This window comes from Bos taurus, chromosome 7 (genome assembly GCF_002263795.3).
Source record: "Bos taurus isolate L1 Dominette 01449 registration number 42190680 breed Hereford chromosome 7, ARS-UCD2.0, whole genome shotgun sequence".
Lineage (NCBI taxonomy): Eukaryota > Metazoa > Chordata > Mammalia > Artiodactyla > Bovidae > Bos > Bos taurus.
In genome coordinates this window covers 68,446,716-68,474,334 of record NC_037334.1, presented here as the reverse complement: position 1 = coordinate 68,474,334, position 27,619 = coordinate 68,446,716, and the positions used below count along the sequence as shown (strand labels likewise).

Genomic DNA, 27,619 nt, shown 5'->3' with positions numbered 1-27,619 from the left:
TGATGCATGGGTCATAGATGAGAGGGAGCTTGCTGAGGGGTCCTCATGGTTGACAATAAGCAGGAGAGGCTACCCTTATCCTCTCACTAAGTGAGCCCCAAAAAATAGCCCTCTTCCCATTTCCTGATCTCAAGAGTCATGCTGTACAAGGTGGAGGAGATTTAATGATCTTGTAGTTAGTTCTTGAAAATGCTTCCAATTGTGAAATTCTTTTTTTTTAAACAAGTTTTACTTTGAGGTTCAAGGATCATACACAAATGACAGAAATAAACTACACTTCAATTTAAAAAAAAAGGTGAGTACCTCTTCACTTTCATGACAATGCCTATACTCCTTTATTGTGGCTTTTCAAGCTCTTGGTAATCTGACTCAACCTGTATTCCAACTTTCTCACTTGGCACTTCCACTTCTTCCCTCCTGATTTCAAGTTCAGTTACAGTGAAATATAGGCACATATATATCAATCATAATCCTAGGATCACTACATGGTCTCATCATTAGTCTAAACATGTGCTAAGCCACTTCAGTCGTGACCAACTCTTTGTGACTCTATGGACTATACCTCTCCAGGCTCCTCTGTCCATGGGATTTCCCAGGCAGAAACACTGGAGTGGGTTACCATTTCCTTCTCCAGGGGATCTTCCCAACCCAGGGATCAAACCTGCATCTCCTCTGGCTCCTGCACTGCAGGCAGAATCTTTACTGTTGAGCCACCAGGGAACTTTTAAATTTTTTTTGAGAGAGCATTTAAGTTCTACTTTTAAAATTACAATATACACCTTTAAATGGTTTAAGTAATGTAATAAATGTCTGAAAACCTGAAATTCTTCTGTTAGTCTGAAGTGCCTTGCAACTATCACCGCTGATAAGCTGCTCCCTCTGCCTGAAATTCTTTCTACCCCACCCCAAATCCTCTCCAATGTCCTTTAGATCTAGACTTAAGAGAGTGTCTTTGACTCTCTTCTACCTTTCACACTGGGTAGGTTTCTTTTCCTAACACTCCCATAGAGTTTTGTCCTTTTCCTATCACATCTTTTCACACTGTGCTCTAGTGTTTGTTAACTTGATTATCTCCCTCTAGGAGGCACTAGCCTATGAGTTTATTGAGGACAATAATGACTCCTAACATTGAAGCTTGGCACAAAGCAAGAATTCAATATATGGTTCAGAGATTGACAGTTTTTACTGCTAAGATTATAAACATTTTTGGATATGTGGACCATACAGTATTTGTTCCATTTACTCAACTCTGTGATTGCCATGTGAAAGCAGCCATAGACAGTAAGTAGACACACAGGCATGGTCGTATTGCAATAAAACTTTATTTACAAAAATGGAGGATGGGCTGGATGTGGTCCATGGGCTGATCGCCCCTCCACTGTAATTGATAAGGAAAAGAACAAATGAAAATGAATGAGTGGAATTACATTTAACCAGAGAGGAATTACTGGCTACCACAAAGAGCCCTTTATCAGAAAACTTGGATTCTATTTTCTTTCTATTACTTAAAAGACTTGTGTACTCTGTGGCCTCCAGGGCCTTGTCTTTAAAATAGCACCTCATAATACTGCTTCTGCTTAAAGATTTGAAACTATCAGGTCCTTATGGTTAAATCTATGTCTTATTTGTCTTCACTCCCTGAGCCCAGAATGTAGAATTCCTACATGCCTAGAGTATAAGAGATGACAAACACTAGTTGGAGTGAAACAGATGTTTGGTGAAGCAGGTAGTTGGACCATATAATGGTAAAAACCCTTAAAACTGGAAAAACTTGTCATCCAGCCAAATTGCCACTATGTAGACGGCCTTTTGGTTTAGATGGGGGTCTTTTGATTCCAAATAATGGAAGACTCAACAGAAATTGCCTAAAGCCCCAAAGGGAATTTACTGGCACATTGATGTGCCTTGTTCAGGGGCTCAAACCACGTCAGAGATCCAGGGTTTCTCTTTATGTCTACTTGCCTTCTGCCTGACTGGTTCTCTTATCAGTCAGCCTTCACCCATTTGTAGCTTGGTGACTAACATTGGCTTCAGGCTCCTGTCCTCACAGTTCAAAGCAGCTGCAAAGACAGAATTGATTCCATTAGCTATTGCTGCCTAAGTGCGTGGGTGCTCAGTCATGTCCAACTCTTTGCGACCCCATGGACTGTAGCCTGCCAGGCTCCTCTCTTCATGGAATTTTTCAGCAAGAATACTGGAATGTGTTGCCATTTCCTCCTCTCGGGAATATTCCAGACCCAGAGATGGAACCTGCTTCTCTTTTGTCTCCTGCGTTGCAGCAGATTCTTTACCTTGCAATCCGTTGCAATCTGTTGCAGCGGATTCTTTACCACTAGCGCCACCTGGGAAGCCCCTTAGCTATTGCTAGTAATGAGTATTCGACTCACTTGCTGTAAGGAGAGATGCTATGAGCATCAGTGCTGTACAAAAACACATCCAGAGAAGTAAAGACATGGCAGGTCAAGTGGAGTTCTCTAATGCTCTTAGTTTTGGAGTCTCCCATGTTCATATTGGTTTAATAAATTCAGAAAGCATGCTGGTCATAAAGAGAGGTACATTTTCTGAAGTAATCAGCTTCTTCCAGGAGTTACCTATAAATTACATACAATACTGCCAAGCCAGCCTAGAGAGCAGAGAGGCTAGGGAAAAGAAATTGGCTTATATGGAGAAATGGTGTCTTTCTGGATGTGAACAAGCTTTCTCTAAACTCAGATTCACTTATTTTTCAAGCACTTTCTAAAAGAAAATATGAAAATAGTGGCATGTTCACCACGAACTTCTCAGCTTATTTCTGGGATATTATTTGAGAATATTAAAATTGAAGAATTATGTCACAGATTACGTTTTTAATGAACTTTGAAGGAATACTATACAATTGATAAAGTGATTGATATTTTCAGATCTTTCTATTATTTCTTTTGCTCTGAATTTTCTCAAAACCATATCTTTGTCAAGTTACAAATTTGGATCGTGTTAAAACATTTGAACATGAACCAACATAGAGTATCTGAAAATAATCATAATTTGTTTTATATAACAAGGATTAATTTGTTTCAAATTATGCTCATCTGTAGTAATATTAAATGCTACATTATATTTTCTAACCTAAAGTAGGAAGCAATAGTTTACCTTACTTAAAGAAATGTTTTGAAGCATATTTGGTAACTTCGAAGTTAAAAGAAAAGCTCAAAAAGTCTGCAGAAATGTAGGAGCTGGATTATCTCTGGGGAGCTCAGTCTAAAACCTTAAACCTTGTTTTCTGGATACTGAATCTGGAAAATTCAGCTCTTCAAATTTAAATTCGTCAAAGAGGGAATTAATTGGGTGATATTAGATGAATGACGTTTTAACCCTTGCTAAGGTAAGAGTGTCAGTATGATAGCCAAACATAGGACCTGCATGGGATGAAGTGAGACTGTTCTTTAGAAGAGAGAGATTTTAAAAGACATAATTAAATACAGAGATATACCATACTTGTGCACTGGAAAATTTAATATTATTGCAATGCTAGTTCTGCATTTCTCCACAAGTTGATCTGTGGTTTTAATGCAATCACAATCAAAATGACAGAGGACTTTTTGCTGTTTTTTGTTGTTGTTGTTGTTTATTTATGGAAATTGACACACATCTGAAATTTATATAAAACACAAGTAAGAAAAGCCAAAACAATCTAGAAAAAGAATGTTGAAGAGCTCATACTACCTAATTTAGTATAAGCTACAGAATCAAGACAGTATACTATTCATTTAGTATCCTATTAGCAAAAGAACTGACATGTTGAATGGTAGCACAAAGTAGTAAATCCAAAAAAGGACTCAAGCATATATAGCCAGCACACATATAGACTCAGTTGACTTTTGATGAGGGTGTCAAGGCAGTTTGAATGGGGAAAAGAAATCTTTTTTTTCTACAAATGGTGCTGGGAAAACCTTATTATTATTGTTTTTAAAGAAATTGTCTCCACCTCATACCACACAGGAAATTAATTTAAAATAGATCAGAGGCTAAAAATTAAAACCTTAAAGTACTAAACTTTTAAAAGAAAATAATTTGGGATAATTATAATCTTTTTAAACTCTAAAAGCTCTTTCCTTTTCTCTGATTTTTCCTATTAGTGTGGTTTCTCCCTTCCTTCTCTTTTTTCTTAGAAGATACTAGTTTTTTTGTTTGTTTGTTTGTATTCTGTTTTCTTCTGTGCTCTCTGTTGTCTTTATATCTTTTTCACACTGTATACTCTCCTGATCTCAGAGATCCTCAGTCCTCCATTCATATCTCAAAGTGATGGCCTAAACACTAATTAGGAGGGGTGCATAGATGACTGAGACTCTTAATCTGATGACTTTATTGAAAGGGGATTGGGTATATTGTTGTGGGGAGTCGCAAATCTCAGTATCTTTGAGTGTTTTATTTGGGCCATTCAGTTTTCTCAGAGATTACATTCCCCAGGTTTGGAGTGGGGAGTGGGGTGGGAAAAGGATTCCACAGTTTATTGAGCAATTCAGTGGAAAGATTTTCTCTGAATCCCTTTGTTTCCCTCCCTTCCCCACTGTTTCTGGCTTCTCTGAGTCCAGAGCCTCACCCAAGATTTGTATTTTCATGCATACTTCAGTGTGAGAAATTTGAAAATTTAAGGCTCAATTGGCTGGTTACTATCAAATGAAAATTTTTTTTTAAATCTTAAACATTGTGCATCCTTAAATTCCCACTCTGGTATAGATAGGCGTTAGCTACTGGGGGTGCATTGCCCTAAAGGTCACAGATCAAAGGAGTGTGCAGTGATTAAGATCAAGGGCTTTGGCATCAGAAAATCTTGGTTCAGCTCTGTTTCTACATTTTTGCTGTGAATATCTTTACTTGGTTCCCTTAAGCTTCAGTTTCCTCAAGCTTCAGTTCCCTCATCTGTTAAATGGGAAAAATAATTATATTTATTTCTTAGGGTTGTGAGAATTAAATAATACATCTATATCACATAGCAGAGTGTCTGACATAAAGTTAAGCCTTCAGTGATTAATGATGATGAGATAAATCTGTTTAAGAAAATACATCTGGTTGATGAACACTGATTTGATTCCTCTGAGTCTGTGGTCCTGGATATGTTGTTGAATCCATAGAGTCCAGAAGAGCCATAAATATCACCTAGTTCAAGCCCTGAAATCTGGTCCATGAAATGTGTGCTCTTCCCCATCAAGTGGTTTCACTAAAGTGGTGGAATTGGGCCCAGACCTTGGCTTGTTTACTACCTGAGCCTATCTGGTAACTATCACCATATGCTTCCTCTATTGAACCTCTTCTTTCCTTGCCCAATAAACTCTAATGGTATTTTTGGTTTATGATATGGTTGGTAGCAGCCCTGCTTTTATTTCTCCATTATCAGGGCAAGGAGGCCAAGGGGCTGGGTAAGGGAGAATCCAGTATGGGAGCAGAACCAAATTCCTGCCTAATTTCCCTTTGGCTCCATGAGGAGTCTGTGTTTAACTACTGCCAGCAGGGAGAGTTAATTGCATTTGAGTGTGAATTGCACAGTAGCCAGGAGGACCATGGCTGATGCACAGTTTATGAGCAAGCATACACACAGCATAGGTGCTCATGTATGTGTGGGAAACCCCCAACATGCGTGGACAGCAGTGTCCATGCATGCCCACACCATCACTCCACGTGTCTGCATACACACTAATGGCCAGGAGGAAAGTGCTCAGCACATTTGATCATACATCTCAGATTGAGGGAGGCCATTCAGGAGAAAGAAAGGGAAGATTATGAGGCAGAAAGAGAAATGAAACCTAGAGGTTCTGCCCTGTCAGCATTAACTGGAATGTAAGAAATAGAATTTGGACAGACAGACAAACTCCTGACATCTGCCAACAGCTAAAATGTTCAAAGGGCTTCTAATTCTCTAGCTGGTGATTGAACTTGGGTGGGTTTACCTGAGTAAGAGTTCTCAGTCTTTCCATCCAGGAGTCCCAGGAGGCTTGGCACCCTGTGATGAATTTTCATGGCTGATCTGTAAAGCCAAAGTCCATGCATTCCTGCATCCACTCAGCTTCTCTTCTTGGAGGGTCTCTCCCTTTATTTGTGATACATTGTTTATCCTGAGACTGGTTTGGATGTTTTAGGGTGGGGATATTTATGTTCATACCAGAAATGATAATCGAAGACACAGAGATATGGACTCGAATAACATGGGAAAAAGAAATTGCCTTTGCAGGTGTTGCTAGCACTGCCAGAACAAGGGGAATTTGTTCTGCTGAGAGCTCTTATTATAATTCTTATTTTTCTCTTTTTTTAGGAGTTTTTGCTTGCTTCTTTGTTCATTTTATTTTGCTGGGGGTCAGGCATCAAGGTGAAGTTTACCTTTTCCGCACATCATTTCCAGGCTTTGGAAGATGCAAATGTACACACTCAGTGTGGGCCAGAATAGACCGTCACATGCTGATGCTATAGGGTGAGATGCTCTGAACTGAGCTGCAGTCACATCTTGGTTATTATCTTTTGACACTGACATCTATGGCCCTTCCAGATAAGAAAAGAGGAACATGGATAGGGCCAGTTTTAATAATCTATGACTTTAGGATGAGACAGTATCTAATGCCCTTTGCAGTTTTAACAGTTCATAATTCCTGCACATGAATCTTTCAGATGTGCTGCATGAGAAAACACCTGTATTCCAAAAAACAAGCCCTTGTCCTGCTGCTCTCTGTTCCTTTCTGTCCTCTGTGACTCCATGCATCCTCAGGTCTCCATGTAAGCCAGGCTTTTCCGGTCCACCTACAGCTGCCAAACTGGTCTGCATGTGTCTACTTGTCTTCCCTGGAGATCCCCCATCAGAGAACTTGTCACCCTGAGGTAATTATTCATTGAACTGCTTCTCTCCCCAGATACCCTGTGGTAGCTAATGGAATGAAAGCAGTTCCTGTCACTTTCTCATCTTTTTCCCTGGTCTATATATTCTCCTATGGGCTGGAGGTGTGGGGAAAGTTTTGGTGATGGCTGGACACTGAGTGGGCTTCTCTAACCCTCCTTGAAGAAGGCTGTGCCTGGTGGCTAATCTGTTTGCTTTGCTTTTGTGCCTTTTCTGAAGGTAGTGACTGCTCGGGCTTATCAAAGATCAGAGCTAAATGTGCTCTTAAAAGTTGCAAAATCAAACTCTTCACTATGTAGATGACGAAATTGAGACCCAGATTGGGGAAAGGCCTTGGTTAAGTTCACCAGCTAAAGAAGGAACCCAGCTGGCCCCAGAACCCAGGTTGTACCCACCATTCTGGGTAATTCCTGAAAAGAGAAATTGATTTAGCACCATTGATTCCTGCACTCCAGAATAATTTTGCAGCTGAAAAGAAGAGTTTCTTTTCTATTTCTAAATTCTGATATGCTTGGTGATTTGTACTAATAGCTTATTTGTTTCATGTGGCCTTTAATGCTCTACCTCATGTGAACCTGAGAACTATTTCTGAGGTGAACATGATCTCTCCCCTTTCCTGCATAATGAGGTCAGGATTATTGTGGCTTTCCTCCAGAGAACACAAAAGCAGTGACTGACAGAATGAGGTTTTCATTGTAAGCATAATGGTTTTTTTCCTGCCACACTTGCTTCCTTTTTTAATGTTGATTTTTAATCAAATGAGTAATACAGAAACACCCTTGGTATAACAATTAAAATGTTATAAAGCTAAAATCCTCTTTGACTACTACCCTCAAGCCCAGTCTGTTTCCTCTGATCAAGGAGATGCTGACACAGTGAGTTGAGTGTATGTCCTGTCAGGCACTTTTCTATACATTTACTTTTATATGTCTGTGCCCGCAAATCCTGAAAACTAGTTTATTTTTCTCTTAATGGTTTTGTATTTTAGGTGAAGTTTTGAAGTCTCCCTCTCTATGTGATGTTTTGAAGTCTCCTGTTTTCAGTAAGGCTTGGAGTTTTCACACAAATGGATACAAATCTGTCTAATTCTCTTATCCTTGTCCATGCGGTTCCTTGGAAGAACTGTGCCATAGGTAAGCCACTCCCCATATACACATATTCATTCCATCCCCACACATATGACACTGCTGGTAACATTTGCAAATATGTTTCCTTGTGCACGTGTGCTTTTCTAGAACAGATAACAAAGCATAAAATTGCTCTGGCTTAGCTAGGTCATGTGCATGTCAATTAACCAAAACTGCCAAATTGCCCCAGAGTGTGGCTGTACTAATTCATACCCCATTTCACTCCAGGAGGCCAAGTCATTTTCTAGGCCTCTGCCAGGCCAATACTTGCTATATCAGTGTTCTAAATTTTTTCCAGTCTAGTAGGTTAAATTTACTGGCTGCTCATTTTTCCTTATCTATGAATGGGGGACTTAAATAGATACTCCTCCAAAGAAGATACACAAATGACCAATAAACAGATGAGAATAGGATCAACATCATTAGCCATTAGTGAAATACAAATCAAAACCAAGAGATATCACTTCACACCGACTAGAATGGCTATTTTTTTTTTTTTTTTAAGGAGAGTAACAAGTGTTGGTGGGGATGTAGAACAACTGGAACCCTTGTACATTGGTGGTGGGAATATAAAATGGTGCATCCACGGAGGAAAATTGCATGGTAGTTCCTCAAAAAGCTAAACATAGGATACCCCATGACCCGACAATTTCATCTCTGGTATAAAACTCCAAAATTCTTAAGCAGGGACTTTAACAGATACTGTACACCAGTGTTCATTGAAGCATTATCCACAATACCCAAACAGTGGGAAAAAAACCAAGTGTTATTCAACAGAGGAATGGATAAATAAAACATGCTGTGTACATATAAAGGAATGTTATTCATCCAAAGAAAGGAATGGAGTTCTGATACATGCTACAACATGCATGAAACTTAAAACATTACAGTATGTGAAATAAGTCATATGTAAAAGGACAAATATTATATGATTTCATTTATATAAAATATCTAGAATAGGCAAATTCAGAGAGACAGAAGGTAGAATGGTGGTTGCCAGGGGCTGAGGGAAGAGGGAATGGGGAGTTATTGCCTAACAGTTACCAAGTTTCTGTTTGGGATGATGAAAAGAGTTTGGAAATAGATAATGTACATATTGTTGTACAATACTGTGAATGTAATTATACCATTGAATTATACAGTAACATGGATAAAATGGAAAATTTTATGTTATATATATATTATGGCATTTTTTTTAAAGTTAGAATCCAGGTAGAAACCAGAGCATTTTTCATAGAGGCTTCATCATTTGGTAGAGGTGGAAAGCCCCCACTATAAACTAAGATATATAAGATGGATTTAAAATTCAAATAGAAAATAGCCCAGTTAATATTAACATAAACATTCAATGCATTGTCTACATTGCACATTCCTGATGTTCTAAAATCATGATTCAGGTTCAAAATGGTGCCCTTACCATGGTCCAAGATTCTCCATCATACTGGAAATCCAAAGAGGTGACTGGTACCAAAGACATAAATGAAAGGCAGGAAAGGACAGAAGATGATAACCATCAGCAGATGCACAGAAGCCACAGAGTGCCAGCATCACCACAGAGTAATTTATGATGAAAAACAGAATGAAGCCAAAAGCCAAATCTCAGAGGTGTTCCAAGAAAATCGCCTGTGAACCAGGAGTGAGAGCTGAGAGTAAGAACCACAGACAAAGTGGGCAACGCCCTGGACTTGACCATGGTAAACCACAGAAGAGCAAAATCAGGGCCAAGCACCGGGCCCAAAGATAAACAAAGGTAAAGCAGGGTCAGAGTTCAGAAGAGGCTGGTGATGCAGAGGGGTCAGGAGCTGGGATGGGTAATAGGAGAACTGTGGAACATGGGCATCGCAGCCACCCTAGAGTGTCTGTTGCCCCCTGCTTCAGAACTCCACCTGGGGAGGTTATAAAAAACACAGGTAACAGGACCCAATTCCATATTCATACACTCAGCATCTCCTGGAGGTTGGAACCAGGTATATGCATTTTTAATATGTTCTCAGATGGTTCTGAAGCTCCTTAGAGTATGAGAAATGTAGATAAGGGGACATTCCCACAGCCTCTTAGATAGACCACCAGTCCCTAGGTTCAACATTAGCTCATAGGATCAATCTTCATCGGGGGCATGCAGGTCCTGCCAGCAAGCTTTGATAAACACAGACTCTGAGCTTGTAGGGCTGGAGAGGGAGCTATGACAGCAGCGCCTCCTAGCGCCTACTAGTCATGGAGCACCCACCCCATGCCATGCTTTCCTGGCATTGCTACATTTAATGCTTACTTATGAGGAGAGTCCCATGATCAGTCCCACTTTATAGATGATGAAGCTGAGACTAACAGAAGCAAAGCAGTGTATCCTGGGCCTCCTGGAGCAGCTTCAGGTTCTGGGCCGGTTTGACTCCAAGACTCTTTGCATACACCGAGGTGTTACAAAATGTTTCAGACATCGTTTTAAAAAGTTGGGGGAAGAAAAATGTGGAAGATCAAAGAGGAGGTTGCAGTATTAGTTGATGGTGAGTCTTTGGTTAATGTAAAAAAATGTTTTTCACAGCAAGCCTAAGGCATTAATGGGGAAGCAAGACTCTGCTGTCTTTTCTTGATCCTCCAGCCAGAGGTATTATCAAGTTACATAATCTCTCTTTTTTTTTAATCTCAGTGAAGAAGCGTCTGAGATTAAGTTTGGGAAGAGATTGAAAATCAAAGTTCAGAGGAATAGATTAAAATGATGCAAAGGCATCCTGAATCACGAGGGGAAAAAATGACAGGACTTTGTTGATGGAGCTGCTGAAGGAAGATAAGACACTGAAGGCATCTCAGAGGGAAAAGGGGCCTGGGTTGGGAAAGAGAACCGAGCAGAAGGAAGAGATAACCGGGTGGAGAGCAGAGATAAGAGGCAGGGTGAGGCAAGGCCAGGGAGGAAGACCAGACTGGATTTTCTAGTCTGGAGTCTGTCCGGGACTCTGCCTTTCTTTCTTGTTTGTCTCTCAGAATATATCTTAAAAGGGAGGAAGGAGGCCATCTTTGTAGTATATTTGTACTATATCTTAAATGTTCAATTCTGATACTCGGTCTCTGTGCCTGAAAACATAGTCACATTTGCTGGTAAATCTAAACTCTCATCTCTTCAAGACCGTGAGACCCAGGACCCGAGACCCTCTGGCATCATGTCCTTTACATGCCCCCCACTCCCATTTCCAGCAAATTTGGAAAACTTAGCATTGGTTACAGAACTGGAAAAGATCAGTTTTCATACCACTCCTAAAGAAGGGCAATGCCAAAGGATGTTCAAACTACCACACATTTGCACTAATTTCACATGCTAGCAAGGTAATATTCAAAATCCTCCAAGCTTGGCTTCAATAGTACATGAACGGAGGACTTCCAGATGTTCAAGCTGGATTTAGAAAAGGCAGAGAAAGCAGAGATCAAATTGCCAACATCCACTGGATCTCAGAAAAGCAAGAGAATTCCAGAAAAACATCTACTTCTTCATTGGTTACACCAAAGCTTTTGACTGTGTAGATCACAACAAACTGGAAAATTCTTAAAGTGATGGGAATACCAGACCACCTTACCTGCCTCCTGAGAAACCTGTATGCAGGTCAAGAAGCAACAGTTAGAACCAGACATGGGACAACAGACTGGTTCAAAACTGGGAAAGGAGTATGTCAAGGCTGTATATTGATACCCTGCTTATTTAACTTATATGCAGAGTACATCCTTTGAAATGCCAGGCTAGATGAAACATAAGGTAGAATCAAGATTGCTGGGAGAAATATCAACAACCTCAGATATGCAGATGACACCACCCTTATGGCAGAAAGTGAAGAAGAACTAAAGAGCCTCTTGATGAAGATGAAAGTGGAGAGTGAAAAAGCTAGTTTAAATCTCAACATTCAAAAAATGAAAATCATGGCATCCCGTCCCATCACTTCATGGCAAATAGATGGGGAAACAATGGAAACAGTGGCAGACTTTACTTTCTTGGGCTCCAAAATTACTGCAGATGGTGACCGCAGCCATGAAATTAAAAGACACTTGCTCCTTGGAAGAAAAGCTATGACCAACCTAGAGAGCATATTAAAAAGCAGAGACATTACTTGAAATTGTGAGTACCAGATTGTTGGATGACATCCCTGACTGAATGGACATGAGTTTGAGCAAGCTCTGGGAGATGGTGATGGACAAGGAAGCCTGGTGTGCTGCAGTCCAATGGTGCCTCAAAGAGTTGGACACTACTGAACAACTGAACAGCAACAACTACAACAACAACCCATTTCCAGGTTGGTTTCAGACAGATGTAGGCAGAAAGAACACCTGATTTTACTGAGGTTATTAGGGGGAGACCTACGACTCCCAGCTGACTATCCTTCCCACCTCACACACTAGCATAATCCCTTGGAGGTCACCCCAGCACTTTGTGTGCCTGAAGGGGCCAGAGCACAGCACAGAACCTTCGGCTTTGGAGCTGCTCCACAGCTTGAGTCTCAGCTCGACTGCAGATGAGTTACCCTGTGTATCTGAGCTCCCATTTCCTCATCTCTCAAACAGGGATAAGACTGGAAGCTCCCTCACAGAGAGATTGATATGGTGAAACAAAATAATGCACGTACAGTGCTTAGGGCAGTGCCTGGCACACAGAAGTGCTCAAATCGTGTTCGTCTGACTGCTGGTCCTGTTAGTAGGTCCAAGCGCAAAGCTGGGTGCACATGGCAGGAACCCCATGAAGATGATATTGACCCCCTGGGTTGAGGATGCTTGATTCTAGTTATATTTCATTCAATGTAGAGGGAACCAGGGGTGTCACTGGACCCCTCTGTGCTTTCCTTTCTCTCCTTTATAAAATGGAGCTATGCCCTTCCTCTGACAGACTGCTGTGTGTTTAAAAACGCTTGGGACAGTGTGAGACAGCATAGAAATACAGAAGTGGTCATTTCCATTACTCTGTCACTGCACTTTTACCAAGCTGACCACTGACTACTGAGCTTATCAAACTTCCTGTAGCTAAGAATTATTCAGTTCAGTTCAGTTCAGTAGCTCAGTTGTGTCTGGCTCTTTGCGACCCCAGGAAGCACGCCAGGCCTTCCTGTCCATCACCAACTCCTGGAGTTCACTCAAACTCAAGTCCATCGAGTCGGTGATGCCATCCAGCCATCTCATCCTCTGTTGTCCCCTTCTCTTCCTGCCCCCAATCCTTCCCAGCATCAGAGTCTTTTCCAATGAGTCAACTCTTCGCATGAGGTGGCCAAAGTACTGGAGTTTCAGCTTTAGCATCATTTCTTCCAAAGAAATCCCAGGGCTGATCTCCTTTAGGATGGACTGGTTGGATCTCCTTGCAGTCCAAGGGACTCTCAAGAGTCTTCTCCAACACCACAGTTCAAAAGCATCAATTCTTTGGTGCTCAGCTTTCTTCACAGTCCAACTCTCACGTCCATACATGACTACTGGAAAAACTAGTAAAAAGAGTTATTAGTTGCTATAATTTGCCTTCACCTTCTAAGGTGGAATGTTTGCTCCTTCCTGCATTGACCTGGATACTGACATCAAAGGCAGAGCTGCAAGGATGTGTGCAGGCAGAATTCCAAACTTTCATTCTTTTTTCTCTCATCATTCTTTTTGCTTCTCAGGTACATTAGAAATTATTCAAGTCTCTATATTATGCATTTAGCCTAATAAAGACAGAAATGGCTTTATAGACTATAAGCTGTCTGGAAATGAGGACTAGTTCATTCTTAGACCCCAGTACACAGTAGGGCCCTTGGCACGTAGGAGACATCCAGCATACTTTTGTCAGATGAATGAATGTGGTTGAAATCAAGATTGTTTACCCAACAGCCATTCCCAGTTTCTTCCATACAGACTGATCCTAAGTTTTGGCTGAATGGCAATGTGCACAGCCTGTAATGATTCTTGTAAAATAGTTCCAGGCAGCTCAGTCCCCCATGCTAAAGAATGGGTCTGTGACCCAATGAAATGAATGGGCAGTGAAATATATGGGGAAGTCTTCTGGTTGATTCTAGGAAGTATTTCTCTTTTGGATAAAAGGTAAGTGTCATATTAAGGGAAAAGTCCCATTTCCCATCTTCTTTTTCCTTCCTGCTTGGGATGCTTTTGTGGATGCGTATACTAGAGCTGTGGCAGCCATCTTGGGACCAAGGAAAGTCAGAGAGACTCTAACACCTCATTGTCAACTAAAGAATGTCACTCCCCATCTGGCTCAATGAGGATTGAGTACTGCTCCTCCAGCTTCTGTCCTTCAGCATAGCCAAAGGAAGTTCAGGGTGGAGATCAGGAATGAGGTGCTCCGTGTCTGGGGAAAAGGGCAGAACAGGCCTTCAGAGGGATATGTTCAGGAGAAAATTTTTGAACCAGGATTCTTGCATTTTCACATACTTAGAAAAGCACTAAAACCATTAACTAAGGTGTCTGTTCCCTGTGACTAGCAGTGACCTTCTACAGAGATGTGTGCTTAGTTGACAAATTCTTTCACCAAATTCACACATACATGGGACTCCCATTATGTTTAGGTACCAGAGGGCACAGGGTTGCCCTTTGACCAAGCTCCTTGTTCTGCACAAAGGTTTCCACTGAACCCTTCCTCCATGTTTGTCTTATCTTAGTGCTATCTCCTCATTGTCCCTCTCATATCTCTGAACAGATTAATGGCACCACCTTGTCCCCGCAGACATTCCTTCTCTGTTGATCTTTGAAGTTTTCTCATTATCACTTTCCACAGACCAAATATTATATCTTCGTTTTTAATTACTTTAATGGGTCTCATCCACAGCAGTTGGGACATTGAAGTCACTACCTTGTCTCCTCAGATCTTCCTGAGCAATCTTATTGATCATTTCTTGGAGCAAAATCACGTGGGGGTACTAGACCCATGTAAACTTGTAACTTAGCCAAGAGTTATCCTGATTAATTAGCAACATTGCTTTCTGGTGCAAAGCTGCCCTGCCTGTAGACTGTGCTGTGCTGCGTTTAGTCGCTCAGTTGTGTCCAACTCTTTGCAATCCCATGGACTATAGTCTGCCAGGCTCATCTGTCCATGAGGATTCTCCAGGCAAGAATACTGGAGTGGGTTGCCATGCCCTTCTCCAGGGCCCTATAGACTAGTGCTTTGCAAACATGGCTATATAGCAGAATTACCTGAGGTGTTTTCAAAACTCCTGAAGCCCAGGTCTCCTCCATGTCAATTAAACCAAGAGAGCAGAGGGAAATCCAGCTTCAGGATTTCTTTAAGTTCCCCACAAGATTCCAGTATACAGTCACATTTGAATATCAGTGCTTTAGACAAGTACTTCTTGATCTTTAATGTGCATGTGAAACAAGTACTCAAATCTGCACTTGTTTAAATGCAGATTCTGAGGGTCTGGGATTCCACTGATATTCTGCATTCCTAGTGAGCTCCATGGTGATGACAATAGTTGTCTGAGGCCCACATTTTGCAGAGAAAGGGTCTTGAATCTAGATTTAGTAGTCTATACTAATGCTGGATCTGAAATTAAATTCCCCTTAGGTCCAACTGCAAAGTCACAGGAAAAAAGAAAATATATTGCCTGCAATAAAGCCAAGAGCAGGGGCACTGAATTGAAAAAGTCGGAAGAGTGTTGTTGATCTCCAATTTAGTTATGGACTTGGGTTGACAAATTAGCCCACTTTATGGGGGACTGAGGGAGGTTTTCAAATGCCAGGATTTTGAGTCTTAAAACTGGAACATGTTGGTCACCATAGTTAGAAGCAGCATTCCAAAGAGCAACAGCCAAGTTTTGCACTTCAGCGTCTGGTTCCTCTTTCTGGGAGGAGGAGGGAGTGCAATAGGGTCAAGTGTTGTTAGGAAAGACCGCTTAAGGAAAAGAAATGAGAGTTGCAGGCCCAACAAGAACTTAAAGAATGTGACTTCAAAAGAGTAAAGAATCACGCAGACCCAGATGGAATTAGAAAATTTCAAGGACAATATTATCACACGGCTGTAGAGATAAGTCTAGGGTACAAGGTTTAGGTTTCTGCTCTAGCATTCCTTTCCTGTGTTTTCTGGGGTAACTTATTCCCTGTCTCTGGGCCTCAACTTCAGGAGCTAAGAAATGGGTGTTGAGTCGAAGGATGTGAAGGGTCTTTCCTGCTCCCATACCCCCTAGCTCCTTATGCAACATGGATAATACTACCACTGCAGAAGTACATCTTTAGTGCAATTAGAAAATGAACCTTCTGATTTGGGAGCAACCATCTCCAGGGCTCCCCAGGCACCTCCACAACAGCATTAACATTTATCATATTCAGGAACACTTCCCTTTTCTGGCCTCTGATGTTCAGAGAGCCAAGAACTCATAGTGCTTTTTTCCCTTAAGACTGTAACATGTATACAAATCTAAATGAAACTCTATCTCAGATACAACTTTTTGGTTACAAGTGGCTTCTTCTTTCTGTTCTTGCTTCCACAACAGGGACCCACTTCTCAACATTTTTTCTTTAAATGGACAAAGAGTCTCCCCAGCTACCCATTGCAGGATTCCTGTTAACCTTTCATTAAGCTTGCTAACAGCTGGCTTCAGCTCTTTATAACTTAGTTCAGTACATTCCCATTTCAATGGGTCTCACCTGGCTTCATTAAGGTTACTGCCAGCTTCTCCACTAGCAGCTTCCTCCACAAATGCAAATAGACTCTGAGTAAATAATATGCGAGCAGGGGAAGACTAAATTATAAAGGGATTGGCATTGGAGAACCAGGGCCTCCCCTGTGGCTCAGTGGTAAAGAATCTGCCTGCCAATGCAGGACCTGGGCTCTATCCCTGGGTCTGGAAGATCTCCTGGAGAAGAATAATGTCATCCCAGTCGAGTATTCTTGCCTGGGAAAACCCATGGACAATGGTGCCTGGCAGGCTACAGTCCATGGGGCCACAAGAGTCAGACAGGCTTTAGCAACTAAACCACCACCACAGGGAAGTGATTCTCTCTTCTGGTCCCCCAACACAGTGGATACTAGGGAGTTGTTTATGCTGCTGCTGCTAAGTCGCTTCAGTCGTGTCCAACTCTGTGTGACCCCATAGACAGCAGCCCACTAGGCTCCTCTGTCCCGGGATTCTCCAGGCAAGAATACTGGAGTGGGTTGCCATTTTCTTCTCCAATGCATGAAAGTGAAAAGTGGAAGTGAAGTCTCTCAGTCGTGTCCGACTCTTAGCGACCCCATGGACTACAGCTTACCAGGCTCCTCCCAGGGAGTTGTTTATAGATGCTACCAATTCATCCTGATGGCACAGAGAGGGAAAGAAGAACCAGTACCCCAACTGCCTGCTCTGATCAAGGAGTCTCAGGGTAAGAATTCTGGATGTATTCATTCTTTATCCTGTGACTCCCACCCTCCACCCCCTAGACCTTTGAATCTCACACTGGCTGCCTTGTTTCAGTTTGTGGCCATCCAGTTGGAGGATGTTATTTACTAAGTGTGGTGTGAGTGCCTGTAAGTAGACACACAACATTCCATGTCAGTTTAGGCCACTTCATTCCCACGTCTTCATTCCTCCGTATCAGCTGCCTGGCCTCTGAGTTCCCCACTGCAGCCTGGGGCAGAGCCTAAGGGTGTTTCCTCTAAGTCCCCTTGTGTGGAAAATAGGAGACAGGAATCTCATATCTGCATTTGGAAGATTCCTCTGCCACAGCATGGAGGACAAATTGGAGAGGGAAAGGAGCTTAGTTGGTGAGTGTAGTTAGAAGCTACCCTAAGAATCCAGCAGAAAGTAATGTTAGCTTGACTGAGAGCTGATGACTCCACTGGAACCTTGGGCACCAGTTGCTGGAAACTCTGCCCCTACTCCCCACTCCACCTCTGTGGTCACGCCAATCATCCTGGGGCCCTGGTTACAGAAGAGTCTTTTCTTAACATTTCTACCCTCCTCTTAGGGATTATATGCAGCCAGAGTTCTCAAACTCTTAAGACTCATCTTAATCACTTGTTAAAATACAGATCACTGGGCTCCAACCTGGGGTTTCTGAGTCAGTAGGTATGGATGGGCTTCTCAGGTGACTCAATGGTAAAGAACCTGCCTGCCAATGCAGAAGACATAAGAGACATGGGTTCAATCCCTGGGTCGGGAAGATCCCCTAAAGGAGGGTATGGCAACCCACTCCAGTATTCTTGTCTGGAGAATCCCATGGACAGAGGAGCCTAGCTGGCTACAATCATAGGGTCACAAAGAGTTGGACATGACTGAAGTGACTTGGCAAGCAAGCAAGGTGTGAGGTGGGGACAAGAATGTGTGCCTAACAAGTTCCATGTGATGCTCAGGCTGCTGGTCTGACGTGCCCTGTTTGAGAACCACAGAGTGACAGCAGTGGTTCTCAGCCCTGGTTGCATGTTAGAACCACCTGGAGCATTAAAAATAAACAAATAAAATAAAATCAGATGTCCCGGCTACACTCAGACCAATCACAAAAGAATCTCCTAAAGGGTGGGACTCAGGAATTGACATTTAAAAAAAATTCTCCGGGTAATTACAGTGTTCAGCTAAGGTTGAGAGCTACTAGGCTGGAGGCTACTAGGAGGTTATTACTAGTTGTAAGACACTATGATTATGCATTTAAGTGTTTATAAATCTGACCAAGGCGTTTTAGAAACATACTTAGTAAAGACTGAAGATGGCCTCTTGCAAAGATACTCATTGAGCTGAGATGTTCTGTTTAGGGGGTATGATATTTGCTGTCATCTCTTCTAGTCAGACCCAAGTCGGTGGTGGTATTGGTGGTGGTTTGGGAAGGTGGGTAGGGAGCATGAGCTAAGTTAGGAATGGGGTGTCTCATTAACCCACAAAATATTAAAACCTGACCATCTGTACAAGGTCATCTAGTCCCACCCCATTTTCCAGATGGGGACACTGAAGCCCTGTACCTGATTCTAGATCCATCGCCCCCCAACCACCCATCCCCAGGTTCTAAATCTCAATTGAGCCTGCTGGTCATTTCCAGTATTTTGAGTTAACACAGAGCGGAAAGCCAAGCCTAATAAAGAAGCAACCCGTGTGCTGCTAGTTATTTCCTTCCTTCCTTCCTTACTAGTCCAACCCTGCCTCTCCTCTTGGCACCAGGTGAGCGAGGCAGAGGGCTGGCCGCCCTGGGCAGGTGGTTCTCCAAGTGCTTGGGTGAGAGGGGGTGCTTTTATTAACTGCTCTATTTGTGTGAACTAACAATGGAAAAACTTAGAGGCTGCTGTGGATGGGTCATAAAACTGGTATTTTTTCCCCTCTCTTGAAGTAATGTCAAGAGAGTCAAAATATAAAGCATGGCTACCTGGAAAGACTGTGCACCTATTTCATGAGTGTGTCTACTGCCCAAACATACCAGGAAGTATTTCTGGCAAATTTCTTTCAGCCCCAGCTGACTTTCCACATTTCTTCCTAGCCAGAGGCCTCTCACTGAGGTGCACATTCTTTCCTTCAGTCAATGACAGCTTGTTTTAACCTCTCTCCATGGTTCCTCATGCTACCGGCTCTGAAAGTGTTCAGTTCCCATGGACTGTACTTAGCGAAACTGATCTGGACTGCCTCACAGTCATAACCACGGCTGGCTCTCTATGAACATCCACATCATTCACCTTAGTGTACTCTGATGAACTCTTAGCTATTTCAAAAATTAAATTTCTCAAGCAAGAATTAAGATGTGACAAAATATGAATGGAAAAATAATAGAGAATCAGGACCTTTTAGAGGTCAGTCAAAGTGATGGCATGATTCCTTTTTGTTTCATTCATTGTTGAGGACAGTCATGTCATCCCCAGGGATGCTCACACCATCCCCAGAGTGAGGCACTGAATTCTTAATGCTGGACATAAACAGATATATAAAAGCAACCTAAAGCAAAGTTAACAAGGGTAGGGAAGGGACCATAAATCGTGTCCCATAAACAAGGCAGTTTGGAGAAACATGAGGTTCTCCTCTAGGTACCGGAAGCACTGCTACCAGGCAGTAGAGAGTTTAGACCTGTTCTTTGTAATCACAGAGTTCAAACAGGACCAACAGGCAGATGCTATCTGGACACAGACCTTGTTTTAAATATTTCTAAATCTCAAAAGTGCCCCGAGATTGAATAGACTTCCTTAGGTGTGGTAGTGGGTTCACTGTCACTAAAGGCATTCAAGTATACTGTGGAAGATAACTCAGCAGTGATGCTACATATATTAAACCATGAGACAGACAAAGTGTAGTCTCTAAAGTAACTTTCACTTGGGAAATTAAAGCATGACTGGATTCAGTTCAGTTCAGTTCAGTTCAGTCGCTCAGTCATGTCCGACTCTTTGCGACCCCGTGAATCGCAGCACGCCAGGCCTCCCTGTCCATCACCAGCTCCCGGAGCTCACTCAGACTCACATCACACCAATGTGATAGGTGAGTGTTTGTTTTTTTAAACAAAAACTTCCAAGATATATTTTGATGATTCACATGTCATACCCTCATCATCAACCCTAAGAAAAAGAGGTACATTACAGTGTGAAAAGACCATCTTCATCTTCTGTTCCACTGAGGACATTTTTTACTTTCTCCAACATTGTCTAGCCTGTAAAGAGAGAAGAGAGCCTGCTGATGAGAACACCAAGACCAGTAACCAATGGATGCTGCTAAATTACAAAATGACTAACCAAGGGCTGTTTGAGTTAAAATGGCCCAGAGTCCATCCAGTCCAAGCTTCTTATTTCACAGATGGCAAAACCGAGGCCACAGGAGATAAAGGGCATTTGCCAATCTAGTATAATAAGGGGATTTAAAGTTTCTGTATTAGCAAAACATAAAACCATGATCTTAATGTGTTTCTTTACCAGGAGAATCTCCAAGTATGACTTTGAAAAGTTACCTTGCTAACCCTCAATTTCCTTACTTATTAATATTTACTTGCTAATAGATACTGTGATATTGGTTAATTATTAAGAAAGCAAGGTCTTTATCACAGTTTATACCAAATCCTTTCACTTCTTTTATAAAAGGCTATGTAGCAGAACAGGTATGCAAAATCCCTTTCCAGAGAGTTTTCAAATTATTTTTTAAAAAAAGACAAAACAAAAAATCTGCTCCCATTGCCTAATTTGGTAGAGGAATTAAAACCCAGGAATGATACTGTACATGTTTTTTCATGTTCGATACCGTTAATGCTCCTTCAATGAACTCCAGTTTAACAATGACCTTTTGAAGTGAGTCACCCAGAGTTGAGCAAATAATGGGTAGAATGACACATCACCTTCCTTCTTTTGTGTGTCATACTTCTGTCAATAGAACCTGCCACTATATTTGCATTTTGGGCAAATACCACAGTGTTAACCAAGACAGGTTAATGTGAGCTGAATCCCCACATCTTTTTTTTTTACCTCTAAGACCACCTCTCCAACTCTGTATTTAATCAGAATGCAAGCCCAAGGCATTAAACCACTGAGTAGTGCTTAATCATTTGTACCAGCTTGTACAGTCATCACAGCAATCAGTCATGCAAGATGAATTACCTGGGTGTTTATGGAAACAATTGGTTTTCATGAATTTCCCTGAAAAGACAAGGCCATGTTGAAAGCAGAGTAGCTGTGCTTGTGTGAACGAAATGCTGGGGAAGCACAGAGCAACCTTATGAAGAGCAGAAGTGGTCCAAAGATGGGAACTTAAGAACTGGATTTGGCAGAGAAAGCCACTCCTTTCCAAGATCAGATGATTGCTTCTTTTGGCCCCTTAGTTCAGTTCAGTTCAGTTCAGTGGCTCAGTCATGTCCGACTCTTTGCGACCCCATGAATTACAGCACGCCAGGCCTCCCTATCCCTCACCAACTCCCAGAGTTCACTGAGGCTCACGTCCATCGAGTCAGTGATGCCATCCAGCCATCTCATCCTCTGTCGTCCCCTTCTCTTCCTGCCCCCAACCCCTCCCAGCATCAGAGTCTTTTCCAATGAGTCAACTCTTCACATGAGGTGGCCAAAGTACTGGAGTTTCATCTTTAGCATCATTCCTTCCAAAGAAATCCCTGGGCTGATCTCCTTCAGAATGGACTGGTTGGATCACCTTGCAGTCCAAGGGACTCTAAAAGTCTTCTCCAACACCACAGTACTGCCCATCAATTACAAAGTTGTCTCAATATTATAGACACTGGTGTTAAGCTGCTTTGGGGTAGCATGCAGAATCTTAGTTCCCTGACAGGGATTGAATCCATGTCACCTGCAATGGGAGTGCAAGTCTTAATCACTGTACTATCAGGGAATATTCTTGATTTATTTGAATTCAAGTACTCACATGGGTTTTAGAACACTTCCTTTGCACATGTACCCAGAATTTCCCAAACTGTAACATGTGTTTGTATTGAGGGTTAATGGCAAATTTCCACTATGCTCCAAATTTCCCTCTACAATATTCACTAGGGACAAGTGTGGAGACAAGTTTCACTACTGTTGTTCAAACAGACTGAGATGGTTACTAGTAGTCAGAACTGCTCACTTACTACCAGCTTCTGTTAGTGACTACAGAACAATTTTTGCCCTCATTTTTAAAGCACCATTTCACATGTTCAGAGATGTGGAGTGATTTGCTTAAGATCACACATCAGTGCAGAGAGAGCTGGGACTCACCCACAGGTTTCAGGAATATTATTAAACCGTGTCCATCCTGGGCTTCCCCAGTGGTGTCAGTTCAGTTCAGTCCCTCAGTCGTGTCCGACTTTCTGCGACCTCATGAATCGCAGCACACCAGGCCTCCCTGTCCATCACCAACTCCCGGAGTTCACCCAGATTCATGTCCGTTGAGTCAGTGATGCCATCCAGCCATCTCATCCTCTGTCGTCCCCTTCTCCTCCTGCCCCCAACCCCTCCCAGCATCACAGTCTTTTCCAATGAGTCAACTCTTCGCATGAGGTGGCCAAAGTACTGGAGTTTCAGTTTTAGCATCATTCCTTCCAAAGAAATCCCAGGGCTGATCTCCTTCAGAATGGACTGGTTGGATCTCCTTGCAGTCCAAGGGACTCTCAAGAGTCTTCTCCAACACCACAGTTCAAAAGCATCAATTCTTCGGCACTCAGCTTTCTTCACAGTCCAACTCTCACATCCATACATGACCACAGGAAAAACCATAGCCTTGACTAGACGGACCTTTGTTGGCAAAGTAATGTCTCTGCTTTTGAATATGCTGTCTAGATTGATCATAACTTTCCTTCCAAGGAGTAAGCATCTTTTAATGGCGTGGGTGCAGTCACCATCTGCAGTGATTTTGGAGCCCAAAAAAATAAAGTCTGACACTGTTTCCACTGTTTCCCCATCTATTTCCCATGAAGTGATGGGACCAGATGCCATGATCTTCGTTTTCTGAATGTTGAGCTTTAAGCCAACTTTTTCACTCTCCACTTTCACTTTCATCAAGAGGCTTTTTAGTTCCTGTTCACTTTCTGCCATAAGGGTGGTATCATCTGCATATCTGAGGTTATTGATATTTCTCTCAGCAATCTTGATTCCAGCTTGTGCTTCTTCCAGCCCAGCGTTTCTCATGATGTACTCTGCATAGAAGTTAAATAAATAGGGTGACAATATATAGCCTTGACATAGTCCTTTTCCTATTTGGAACCAGTCTGTTGTTCCATGTCCAGTTCTAACTGTTGCTTCCTGACCTGCATATAGATTTCTCAAAAGGCAGATCAGGTGGCCTGGTATCCCATCTCTTTCAAAATTTTCCACAGTTTATTGTGATCCACACATTCAAAGGCTTTGGTATAAGTCAATAAAGCAGAAATAGATGTTTTTCTGGAACTCTCTTGCTTTTTCCCTGATCCAGCAGATGTTGGCAATTTGATCTCTGGTTCCTCTGCCTTTTCTAAAACCAGCTTGAACATCAGGAAGTTCATGGTTCACATATTGCTGAAGCCTGGCTTGGAGAATTTTGAGCATTACTTTACTAGCGTGTGAGATGACTGCAATTGTGCCGTAGTTTGAGCATTCTTTGGCATTGCCTTTCTTTGGGATTGAAATGAAAACTGACCTTTTCCAGTCCTGTGGCCACTGCTGAGTTTTCCAAATTTGCTGGCATATTGAGTGCAGCACTTTCACAGCATCATCATTCAGGATTTGAAAGAGCTCAATTGGAATTCCATCACCTCCTCGAGCTTTGTTCGTAGTGATGCTTTCTCAGGCCCACTTGACTTCACATTCCAGGATGTCTGGCTCTAGGTGAGTGATCACACCATCGTGATTATCTGGGTCGTGAAGATCTTTTTTGTACAGTTCTTCTGTGTATTCTTGCCATCTCTTCTTAATATCTTCTAGTGGTGTAGTAGTAACAAATCAGCCTGTTAATGCCAGAATCAAAAGACCCTGGGATTCAATTCCCAGGTCAAAAAGATTCACTGGACTAGGCAATGGCAACCCACTATAGTATTCTTGTTTGGAAAATCCCATGGACAGTGAAGCTTGGCTGGCTACTCTTCATGGGGCCAAGATGGAGTTTTCAGTGGATAAACTCAGGGGGGAATGCAAGAACCACCTGAAATTATATATGTGTGTGTATTACACACACACACACACACACATACACACATATATATATATATATACACATACATATACATATACTATATATGTATATAGTGTGTATGTATCCACACATTTTTCTGTGGAAAAAGTCTAGAACTTCTGTTAGATTCTCTAAGATTTCTGCAAAGCCCCAAATAAGGAACCATAATTCAAACACAAACAACAGGAACAACCACAATTACAATTCTCATAGGTTTCCTACCCCCAGGTAAAGGCAGTCTGTTAGGGGAAAACGAACTCTTGTCCCTCTAAGTAGCTGGGAATTCAGATCATTCTGTCGAGCCTGTGGATTAATTTCATTTCTCACTAGGCTACAGGAATGTGTGGAATGGCCCCAAATTGCTCCTTATAGTCCTAGCTTCTCTCTTGGGTCCAGACCCTGAAGATAGCACGAGGAAACCCATCTCACTAAGTCATTTCCTAAATAAAATCCAGTGACATGAGATTAACTCCCTTATGATTATGCCTTATCCTCATTTTTACTGCCTCAATAACATCCCAAATCCTTTTTGTCTAGTCCTTTGCCCTCCCAGTCTTCTGGGTAGCAGTAGGTGGAGGTTAAAAGACCTCAGCTGGCAAGTGTAAGACTCATGGTTATGCACCAGCTCCACCATTGTATGCTTTTTTTTTTTTAATTTTAGAATCTCAGGTTCTTGTTCTAGCCTTTTCTAAGTCTATTTCCTCAAAATCAACAATGGAGATGACAGTACATGTTTCACAGGGCTGTGACTTAGGAAATGCATGAGGACAGTGCCTGGTCTGTAATTCCTGGTGGTGAATCAGAGCCCTCAGGCGGGACTCCCATCCCCTCTCCTCACTGCATCTCTGTTGATCTTCCTACTCACATACCTTAATTCTCAGGCCATGCTGGCTGGGGAGCAAGAGGCCACATCTACCAGTTCCCAGCTGAGTTGGTTCCTTCCAGGTTCAGTTCAGCCGCTCAGTCGTGTCCGACTCTTTGCAACCCCATGGACTGCAGCACACCAGGCCTACCTATTCATCACCAACTCCCTGGGAGCTTACTCAAACTCATGCCCATTGAGTTGGTGATGCCATCCAACCATCTCATCCTCTGTCATTCCCTTCTCCTCCCGCTTTCAATCTTTCCCAGCATCAGGGTCTTTTCCAATGAGTCAGCTCTTCACATCATGTACCAAACTATTGGAGTTTCAGCTTCAGCCTCAGTCCTTCCAATGAATATTCAGCACTGATTTCCTTTATGATGGACTTGTTGGATCTCCTTGATGTTCAAGGGACTCTCAAGAGTCTCTTCCAACACCATAGTTCAAAAGCATCAATTCTTCGGTGCTCAGCTTTCTTTATAGTCCAACTCTCATATCCATACATGACTACTGGAAAAACCATAGCTTTGACTAGAGCTTCCTTCCAAGTACAGAGACATTTTTTTGGTTTTATGGCTTTTTGTTTGTTTGTTTGTTTGTTTTTACTGCTGATCACATCAGGGGAAAAATCAGTGATGAGTGGCAAACTTACTTTCACTTAGGGAAGTGAAAAAACCTTTTTAAAAAACATCATGGTAGTCATTCTTGACTCACTATTAGAATAAACTTGAGGTTCTGAAAGGTTTTAACTGACTCCTTTTTGCATGGCTCTACAGAACTCTCAGTTACAGGTTTTGTTTCTCTGAGCGGACATCTTTAATCCTCTGATAGCCCTCAGATTTTTTTGTAATATTCACATCACTCAATGTAGAGGGCCTATACTCTATAATTTGGGCTTCCCAGGTAGTTCTAGTGGTAAGAACCTGCCTGCAGGAGACATTAAGAGACGCGGGTTCAATCCCTGGGTCAGGAATATCCCCTGGAGTAGGAAATGCCAACCCCACTCCAGTATTCTTGCATGGAGAATCCCATGGACAGAGAAGTCCATAGGGTCTCAGATTTGGACAGGACCGAAGCAAGTTAGCACACAGGCAGATACCATTCTATAATTTAGGCTCAGAAATCAAGTTTTGCTTGAAAAAGAGCTGTGGTCAAATGTGTCATGCAAGGGCTTCCTGATGTGTATTATTTATTTTATAAGATATCTCCAAGTATAGATCTCCTGCTCCAGTGTCTTCCTCTGCTTTGAAGGTGTTTGGTCTGCAGACATCATCTGAAGAAACCCTACCTAGGCTGGCAAATCCTCACCTCCACTCTGTGGCTGCCTAAATGGAGCTCAGAGATGTGGAGTGACTTTCCCAAGATCACACAGCAAAGCAGAGGGAGAGCTGAGACTCATACTCATGTTTCAGAGGCTTTAAATTTGAGTCTATGGACTCCTGGGAGTGGTGTTGTCAGTGGGAAACTGATGCTAAATTGAGGCTCAGAAAAGGCCACTGAGTTCAGAGAGGGCTTACAGTTGGGGAGATTGCTGATCAGAGGCCAGTTCTCTTATTCCACATAGTTAACCTTTGTCCCAGGACTAGCAGCCTCTCTCTCTCAATAGAGCTCCCTGAGGGCAGATTTTCCTATTTGCTCCTCAAATATCAGCCTTCAGTTTTTCTCAGACCCAAGTTGGCTTATTATGCTCACCAACAGCAAGAAGTCCAGGCGGTAAATCATTTCAAATCCCACACATTCAAATACGCGTGAGGACTTGGCTGTCCACCAAGGAAAACTGGAAAAAAGTGAAACCTGCTCTGGTAATCATCAAATTTTCCTTTCTTGGTGATTGTTACAGTAGTTTTTTCTTGGTCCCAGGGTTGGATGGTGGGGAGTGGAAATGGGGGACTTTTAGGAGCATTTGTTCTCTTACTATGTCTCTCTGTTTTATAAAACCAGCCCAAGCTTCACGGTCCAGAGCAAGCTGGTTTTTCCAGCAAATCGAAGGATTCTCAGAGGGAAAAGTGGTTGGAGATGAGATTTTTATATCTTTATCTTGGCATTTCATTTGGATACATAGAAATAGGTTGCATGATACTTGGTAAAGGCCTTTCAAATCTATGATTCATTAAACATGGCTTAACTGGTTGCTTCTCTGTGCAGGGCCCAGACACACCAAAATGAGGAAGTCTTGACATCTCTCCTTAAAGGGGTTGAAGAGACAGGCTTGTCTACAGCAAACAACCATCCTGTGGGATTTACTTTGGGGTAGAGTTATGAAAAAGTGCCC

General features: G+C 42.2%; 1 long non-coding RNA gene across 1 annotated transcript; it reads right to left on the bottom strand.

The window, feature by feature from the left end:
* Window positions 1-1,809: 1,809 nt before the first annotated feature.
* Window positions 1,810-21,306, bottom strand: LOC112447468 (uncharacterized). The gene is made up of 3 exons (XR_003035682.2): window positions 21,081-21,306; window positions 20,451-20,520; window positions 1,810-2,060 (listed from the first exon to the last, which is right to left on the bottom strand). It is a non-coding gene; the product is annotated as an uncharacterized lncRNA (long non-coding RNA).
* Window positions 21,307-27,619: the final 6,313 nt, after the last annotated feature.